We start from the raw sequence: 10092 nt of genomic DNA on the forward strand, positions 1-10092 counted from the left end.
ATGACCAGCGAATCTCAAGGTATCACCCCGTTAGAGAGGGGATCCCCTTAACCGATCACTGAGCAGCGGTACTGTAAATAAAAAAAAGTTTTCTAACACGTCATCATCTTTCTCTAATACCTTTAGTGCTAAAAAGTTTGCTAGGAGAAATATATCATCACTATTTGGCTTGAAACTAATGAGCAGAATTTAACTACCTTTCTTGGAAATTACATCAGTTGGACTTCATTCCGCCACTTGGAAAATAGATTACAAGAAAGATTTCATTTAGCTGCACACCTGAAAACCAGATTACCAAAAGGACTCACATTTGCTACGAGAAACTAAGCACACAGTTGGACTTATTTCTGATACGAATTGAAATTATTTCTCTTATGTTACTTGAAAATTTTTCTATTTGGAAACTAGATCACCGAAAGGACTTACTTGCTTACTCTACAACAAATGAATAGATGGGTTTGACCTCAACATTTTGACACTAGATGAGCAAAAATTAATTTTATCAGGTTTCTGTAAAAGAAAACTATTGAGATGGCTTTGTTTGTCCGTCCGCACTTTTTCTGTCCACCTGCAGATCTTAAAAACTACTGAAGCTAGAGGGCTGCAAAATTGGTATGTTGATCATCCACCTTCCAATCATCAAACATGCCAAACTGCAGGCCTCTAACCTCAGTGGTTTTATTTTATTTAAGGTTAAAGTTAGCCATGATCGTGCGTCCGGCAACGCTATAGGACAGACCCCCATCGGGCCGTGCTGAAAGTTTCAAGGGCCGTGGCTCATACAGCATTATAAGCTGTACAGAAAACTCGACTGCGCCGAAGAAACTTCGGCTCAATTTTTACTTGTTCTTTATGGAACGTAAATACAGAAGGGCTTATACCTGATAATGGGTAGCTATATGAACAGATAGCCTTGCCTATGATCCTATGAAGCTCGCCCATAGGGGCTGCAGAGCTGCAGTCAACAAAGCCACTCACTGCCAGGTGTAAGACACCAGATATGCAACTAACGAATACGTCGTAATAATCTTTTCATATTATTTTCAGTATCTTAGTAACTCAATTTTCATTAAAACTAGAGCAAATTTTAGTTCCCTTTTTAGGTACTAAAATATTGGACAGTTCATGTCTGTTATTAACTGATACCAAATCTGGCAAAGATGAGCTGCATTCGGTGCAGGCCCGGGTCGTGTTTACATTAACGCTGGTACTGTGGTAAGTAGTGCTTTTTTTGAAAGCCTCAAGCACCCTATGACAACGGACAATGCAGAGTTAACTCAGGGAGGTATGTGCAGAGTATCAACTTTACCTAGCTGGCATTAAATGGAAATATAGAAATGGAAACAAGTGGTCGGTCAAACTTGTGTATACCAGAACTGTGTAAAGATTTCAGTCCCGCCATTCTGTTTGTCCATGAGCCGCCAATGCTACTTGGAAAACTTATGAACATGTGGGCTTACATTGGTTGCTTTGAAGTTTTAAGCGCAGAGTAATGCGTTCTTGCTACTATAAAACTACATGAACAGAGTGAACCACTTTTGCTATGTCCGACACTTGTCCAGGTGGAGATATTTTGGATTCTTGGACTTGCTTTTTTACTTGGTAAGCACAAGGGCTGAAATAATTACTTCTACAACTCGGAAACAACACGAATAGCACTTACTTTTGCGACCTGGAAATTAAATGAATCAGAGGAATCACTTTTACTACTCAAAAACAATGTGAGTAGATGGAAACCTTTTTGTTCCTCGGAACCCAGATTAACACGAGCATTCACATTGTTGATGTCATCGTTTAAGGGTCCAAACGAAGTATTGTTATATTATATTTTCGCTCTTTGTAACACCAAAGAAACTTGCCATTACATTCAAGTGGTCGGCGATAGCTAAGCGGATGTCGTAATTCATAGAAGAACAGATGTTACCTAAGAGATAATAACATCAAGTGCCTGTGAGTTACAAGCCTTGAAACTTAATAGCTTTTGATATTTTTTTACTTTCAGAAGTTAATTCTTGGGACCCAAAACATTTGTGGAAGTGGCACAAAAGAGAAGAACTGTATGACTTCGGAATTACACAAACAAAAGGACAGGGTGCTTAAGATTTGGAAAGACGATTGGTGACTGAATGGACTGGCTTCTTAAAAGTGCAAAGCTGGGAAAGGGGACGGGCAAGTTTTGTTAGGAACAATTAGATGCGGATGGAAGTACAGGTGTTAATCTAAGAATTGCGTGAGAAAGATTTAACGTGGCTGGAGAAAAGTTGAACGATTTACTGTAACCCCAAGAATGGGAAAACGTGAGTGAATTTACAAGTTTCTGGGAGACTGAATCTGGAAGTGGTAGTGTTGTCATTTCAATACAAAAGAACATGGTAGAGGATGATTGCGTGACAGGTAGGCTTCGAGTGAATATGAATGAACGGAGCTTGTAGGAGATACGTTCTAAAAGAATTTTGAGTGTTTGTAATGTGCGGCTTCGAATGATGAATATTCGTAATTGTACTTAGGAAGGGAAAGAGAAAATGAAGGGGGAAAGAGGTTGTTAGACTGCGTCGTAGCACTAAGTAGGAGTGAAGAAAACGTTGATGGGTGTAATAGCGAGACATAGCGAAAGAGTATTTGGAGGTATACCTGTTCATCGTCTATTTGAGGTAAAATAGAAGGCAATTTCAATTAGGGACAAACGGTACGGAATACAAACGAGACAAATGAGTTTGATGATAAACGGTGACAACAGCATATGACGAAAGGGAAGACGAATAAAGGGTAGGGTTAAAGAAACTGAGGTAGAAGGAGTTTATGATGTGTATCCAAACTTCAAAGGTGGGGTTGAAAATTCTGCACTGATTCCTTGTTGGTACAGATCTGCAGGAAGATAAAATGAACCTAGTACGTGTTGGGATGATCATGTTATATTCTAGAAGTTTACTCAAGAAAAAAGGAAAATTGCTTGAGGCGCAGTTTTTACGAAAGAGAAGACCGAATCCATGTAAACAAAAAGATGAAAAACTAAAGAAGAAAGTTAGAAAGAAAAAATCTAAATAACTCAAATGCATAGGTGGCTCTTAGCCAGTATTATGGAGAAGATAGAGTACTTGCAAACAAGATGTTGAATACGCACATGGGAAGAAAGAGAGAGAGAAAGAATGGAAGTAACGAAAATAAGAGGTGAATCTCAGCAAGAACTGAAGGGAGAGAAAGAGTTGCATTAAAGTTCAGTGAATGGGGAGAATAAAAGGTTAAAGAGAAAACGTTTAAGAGAATAAAAGGCGCAAGTGGAGAGATGCTGTCTGATGAAATCTCTGTTCTGTATCAACTGTGCGACCACTCTGATAAACCATTCTGATAAACTGCTGAATGTGGATGACAGAAGACACGCAAGAGCGGGAGAAATTAGTATAAATTCGGGAATGATGTATGGAGGGCAATGAAGAGTCTGAAGAAATGAACTGGGACACTAACCCAACCCCCATATTGTCATAAATTATTGATTTTTTAATAATAAAAAAATAGGACAATACACCGTTATAAATTACCAAAATGGTCAACCGGTCAACCTATGAAATAAAAAATTATACTCTGAAGTTTAAAATGTCTCTTTATCTACTGCTTTTGGCCCGAGCACGTTTTTATTTACACACAGAAATTTGCATGAGAGAGAGAGAGAGAGAGAGAGAGAGAGAGAGAGAGAGAGAGAGAGAGAGAGAGAGAGAGAGAGAGAATATTTTCGACATGTTAATCATGCTATCACCTGTTTGGGATTACGTTGTGCCATTAAGTTTCATGAAATTTTTTAGCTAAGGGTTCGTCGGCTCTACAGTAAAACATATCATAAACACGCACCAGTAACTGATCTCCCAAGACATCACAAACAGGTTGAGTAGGAATTAACGAATTACTGGCAATCCTAATCAAAAGGTCGTTCTCCCCGTAACGTCGTCGAGTCGTTTTCAACCTGTTCTGATAAGATGAGAGTTGCTGCTGTGTGTTTTATGACATTGTTTAACTGCAGTGGGAAACGCAGGCTTTTCTTCAGTAATCGAAATGAATTAAATATCTTATTAACTGCGCTCGAAATAGCGTTTACAGCGTGAATGTATAGACGCTTACTCGATATTAAAAATCAAATGCAATCAACAACCAGTTCACCACTGGGTTTGCTCGATATCCAAGAAATGAATAACAATACACCGAATTATCAATAGTCCAGGTGGTTCTACTGACAATTCATAAGGGGCTTTGTTAAACTGAGTGTCTCATGTCTTGATTCCAACAGACGACTCTTCTTCAGAAGATACGCGACAGCAATGCAGAATGAGTCAACAATTAATGTTAAGTTATTTAAATATATATCAAACAAGGCAGCTGCAAAGAACCTCGTATTATCAATGAGTCCCTATAGCTAATATCAAGCAGAATGGCCACCAGACGAGAAAGTTCATGTCTTTCAAGTCATTTCTGCAGAAGCTTGAAGCAAAAAAATTGCAAAAAGAAATTAGACATTTTTATGATTAATATCCAATCCTCAAGAAGTCTGTCAGAGTCTGATATACGTTGTAGATAAGCCAGCTTGTTAGTTTGATCCAGTAATTGGCACACACAAAAGACATAAAAAAAAGGCAAAGTCAAAAGGCTTTTAAACATTTCAACATTTATGTTTCGCAAACTTTGCGAGTAAAGGGTAAGGGCCTACAAACACCCTGTTGCGGGTCCTAGGAGTGGATAACCCATGAAGTGGATCATTTCAGCTCATACAGGGTTCACAACTTTCCACTTTACGCTTCTCTCTCTTGGGACTCAGCAGGACATTTGTATCTTAGACCATTAGCTTCTACTGCCAACATTAGAAGAGCTTCAACAAAAAACTCAGTCATCAAACACAACAACCTCTAAAAAACCCATCAACAACAACAACTGCCACACCAATAACCACAACTCTATCACCGGCCACAATGACTTATACCAATGGCAACTCCATATTCATTAGCAACCATACAAAACCCCAACCACAACACCCTGTCATGCCATCCACAACACTATCAACAACCACAACAGTTTCATTCCCGACCACAACCACTCCATTTTTAACTAAAACACTGCCAGCAAAAGCCTCAACTCCATCACCATTTACAACCACTGCATCCTTGAGGACAAAATCTCAATACCGTAACACAACAACTCAGTCACCTACCATAAAAATTAGAGACCCACCCAAAAATATTCAATCTGCAACAATTGCAACACCTCCAACAACGTGAATTTTTCTTCACCTTCCAAATGCGTAACTGTTCTTAAATTTAGCACTTGTTCTGGAAACAAATAACTGTAAAGATAGTACTGAATGAAAGCATTACAGTAATTTTCTATTCTCTTAATCCACTACAATATCTACGCCCACGCCCACGCCCACGCCATCGACAGGCCCACTCAGCAACCCTTCAGCTGACCCAACACCCGCGCCAACACCTATGACGGGCCCCTCCAGCTCCACTTCAGCTGGCCCCAGTAAGTATTGCTCATCCCATTTCTAGTTTCACATGCCTTTTGAAATAGGTTTCCTCTCTTTGGAATTCACATAATTTCAGAGATGATTTGGTTCTAGAAGCTCGCAGAATAATGTCCTTTCGAAGGGAGACTGTTCCCGAATTTTATCAGCATGAACTCTGCATCCACCTCCAGAATGAATTTATCACATCACCGTGATTCATATACAATCAGAAAGCTTTCGAAGAATTTTAAGTTGGAGACTGTCCGTGGGATCGAACCAGCGACGGACGAATTTCAGGCCGATTTCAGCTGATGAACGTCGCTGTTCATCCACGGTGGACTTATCAACTATCATGTCGGTAACATATATGAAAATATTTGAAAATTATATATATATATTATATATATATATATATATATATATATATATATATATATATATATATATATATATATATATATATATATATATATATATATATATACAAATATAGTGGGATATTATATATATACCCGAAACCTCATGATATAAAAACTTTAATATAATATATATATATATATATACATATTATACAAATGAGTATATATATGAAATATGATATATATATATATATATATATATATATATATATATATATATATATATATATATACATTTCTCTTCTATTTCTTTCAGATTGTGTTCTATCTGGAACTCAGTATCCAGAAGGAACTATAATAGACTCAGAAGAACAAGGTAACTGTTCGAAGTGCACTGCAGGAGATTGGATATCTGGTGAGTCAAGTTCTTATTCATTATTTTCTGACTGTTCTATGCAACTTTTCCCAAATTTACGTGAACGACTTGAAAGACAAAAGGGTAGAGTTTCGAAATTGGTTTGGGGAAACAACAAACGTGTCAGAGTGCCAACAATATTACTGCAACTTCCTCCACCATCATAAATTCTGTGGATTTTGTTAATAAACTGCAAAAATGTCAGCTTACACAGGATAACATTATGGTTAGTTTCGATATAAGTAGCTTGTTCACTTGTGTACCTGTTAGTGATGTTCTTGATTTTTTGAAATATGAACTAGATAAATATGTTTTTACTTAACCCGTTAGTGTCATTTTACAGTTAATTAGACTTTGCGTAGTAGATACTTGCTTTGTTTTTAACGTTAAACATTTTAAGACAAATTTGGTAAGCAGACGGGAAATTGCCTTTTACCTGTTCTCTCTGACATTTACATGGAATTTTATGCGAGTAGGCTGGCTAATTCCATTTTACCCAACAATATATTTTGGTTCCGTTACGTTGACGACATATTTAGAATTTGGAAAATCCACTTGGGCATAGACCTTACATTAACACATTTGGATGGACTGGTACCTTCGATACAATTTACTGTTGAGGAGGAAGAAAATAAGAATATAGCTTTCTTGGATGTTAAAGTCATTAGAAATAACAATATTTTATAGTTTAAAGTACATCGAAAGGTTAGCAACAATAATCTAATTATCAATGCGAGATCTTTCCATAATAAACAAGTAAAGTAGCCAGGAATAAGATCTATGTTTTTAAGAGCCCTTCATCTAGTCAGTGCTGAATTCTTCGATGACGAGATTTTACTCTGCATGATATAGATGAGGTTTCTCGCTAGCCAAAAAACCTTTTTATGCCACTAGCTGAAATAGGAATTTTAATAGCAATATACTGTAATTGCCATACATGCCAGTCTTCGATCATACTATCGATCCACTTAGATTACTAAATTGAACTGTTGTATTTTCCTATCACAGTACCACTGGCAGAACTTTAATAAGAAACAGCCCCACTGTATATACAACAACGGGGCAGTGTACACAATTCCTTGAGGTTGCAATAAATTCTATATTGGACAATCAGCAAAAACTGTTGAGAAGCGGATTGCACAACATAAGTATAGTATCGCTAGTGATCAGAGAAGCAGCGCCACTAGAAAGCATGTTAGAGAATGTTTGTATCAATTCAGCCGTCTCAAGCACGAATCTTGTTCAGAAACAATAATTTTATCGAGAGAAATCTAATATAAACGGCAGTATTCAATATAGCGAACATAATAACCTTAATGGTATATTACAGGTTAATTCAAGACAGACCCGCTCTTTCTACATATGAAAAATCTGTACAAATTATGTAATATATTGACTTAAGTATTCACTCAATGACGTGCTTAGACTGTTACCCTTTAGACTGTTACCCCTTTCTGTAGGACGAACTGTGTACTAGGCAATTTATATTTTATATTGTCCTGTAATAGTTGTAAGCACCATTTCCCATTTTTATTTGTTTATGTTTTAATGTATGTCTTACAGTCAAATGTAAATATACCCGGTATATTTTTCTTAAACTGATTAGTCAATAAAGTTCCACGGAAGAGGCCTGATGAAAGGCGAAAATGTTGAGACAAATTAAGAACTCTGTTTCCATTTTCCTCCCTGGTTTCTCCTTCATTTTCATTGTGAGTACATCGATATATATATATATATATATATATATATATATATATATATATATATATATATATATATATATATATATATATATATATATATATATATATATATATATATATATATATATATATATATATATATATATATATATATATATACAGTCAAATGTCCAAGAACTTGTTGCACAAAATAAAAAAATTTAACAGAGGCGAAAATGTAATTGGCATGAATGAAAGAAACTGATCATTAAGCACTGTGTGTGTCATCTGATTTTCTACCGAGTTTTCATTTCAACTTTCTACCTTACCTTTGTTTTCTGTTTCTCATATTCGTTTATTTTTCTTAAAACTTCCCTAGTTCAAGGATGCGCCGACAATAACCAGTGCTATTCTTACGGGCAAATGAGAGGAAACGAGTACTGCACTCGATATGGGTGGCATCAGAGTAGTGAGTATCGGTTGTCTCATTCTGAATTATTGTATACATTTTTTGTTTCGTGTGTTTTGAAGTCAATATCTTTTCGCAGATCATTACCCTGATTCGTGAAACTCACGAATTAGCAAGAATTCTGCATCCACTGTCAGCATTAGTTCTGCACCCACTATCAGCATTTATTCTGCATCCACTGTCAGCATTAATTCTAAATCAAATATCAGCATTAATTCTGCATCCACTATCAGCATTAATTCTAAATCCACTATCAGCATTAATTCTGCATCTAGTATCAAGATTCATTCTGCACCCACTATCAGCATTAATTCTGCATCCACTATCACGTTTAGACAATGAATTCTTTTCTTATGCAAACCAGGGATTATTGAAGATAAAGAGAACCTTACTAATATTTTTTAACTTCAAGGCAAACAGTGTTTGAAGCCTACATAGTGATGGATGACCATCATTTTTCAAGTGGATCAGAATAACATTTATGTGCTAGGGCCTCAGTCATATGACTTTGTTGTCAGCACAAATTAATTTTCTAACCAACAAATTTGGTTCATGTGGAGGAAATGTTGCTTAGCAAGTCTTCCAATGAGGACCCTCTTGGTTTTCTATGCAGACAGAAAATTTGCCCAAAAAAAATTAAAAAAAATGTGCAGTTATATAACCTTCACGATTTTTACGAGATGGTTCAGAACCAACTGTACTTAGCAACCTCAATGTCTTTGTGTGTGTGTGTGTGGATAAAAGCATTTACCTCTTCCTTCCTTTATGAAATGAGGACATCATCGAGATCCAAACACTGAAATGAAACCTCCTCAAGAGACAGAAGAACCACACAACTTCTGTCGCTTTCAGTTGAGCTAGAAGGACATTTGAATACGCCCCTTCACTTTGCTTGCTGCATAGAATAAATGATACACGTTCAGAAGCATAATTAAAAAATGGGGAATACACTGAATTTTTTCCATTATATCAAATCAATTTTTCAGTGTCTGATCAACACTAAGAACCTGAGAACTTGTTTCCCTTTTTGCCGATTGCCTCCTAACATCTGATCTATCTCTGGATTGTGGAAGAACCTGACCGCTTCATAAGCTTCAACTGACTACTTTTGTCAGGCTTGAAATGAATTCTCTGCACTTGTGTCGATGGGCTAGGAATTTAAGTCGGACCACATTCTAAAGTAATAACACTATGAAATGAGTGAATTGGTGATATTTACACAAGGAAACTCATCTTTTGTTTGTAACTAAAGCTTAATAACAATATTGTCAGTGGTAATTACCATAGCTGAATTATAACAACAGCAATACTAAAAATAGTGAAACCTTCAAATTAATTCAATATGTTTAATAAACCAAATTTATAAAAGGTCATTCTGTGACCTTTCTAAAATCACCGTTTGATTATGCTATTTTAATCAAAGGTGTTTGTACTCTCATTTATCTTCTTGTTTTGCTTCTGTCCCAACATCATAACGACTCATTTCCTTCCTACGTCTTTCAGGGGACATCTGGTTCTCCGACGGCCTCAGATCAGTACATCACGGCTTCGGCTTAATGAAAGGCCTGCTGAAACACATGAGTGCCTCAGGGGCCGGACGCGAACGACGCGAAGCGTATTCGTTGACGGTGCCCGACAACAATACAGTCGTCCTTAGCAATTACTGCGGAATGGGCAAC

The 10092-nt window shown here is 36.7% G+C and overlaps 1 long non-coding RNA gene across 5 annotated transcripts in view; it reads right to left on the bottom strand.

Annotated features, from left to right (window-relative positions):
* Window positions 1–10092, bottom strand: part of LOC136826262 (uncharacterized) — a 246992-nt gene that overhangs the window by 26487 nt on the left and 210413 nt on the right. The window lies entirely within an intron of this gene.

The sequence above is a fragment of the Macrobrachium rosenbergii genome, chromosome 40 (genome assembly GCF_040412425.1).
Source record: "Macrobrachium rosenbergii isolate ZJJX-2024 chromosome 40, ASM4041242v1, whole genome shotgun sequence".
Taxonomy (NCBI): domain Eukaryota; kingdom Metazoa; phylum Arthropoda; class Malacostraca; order Decapoda; family Palaemonidae; genus Macrobrachium; species Macrobrachium rosenbergii.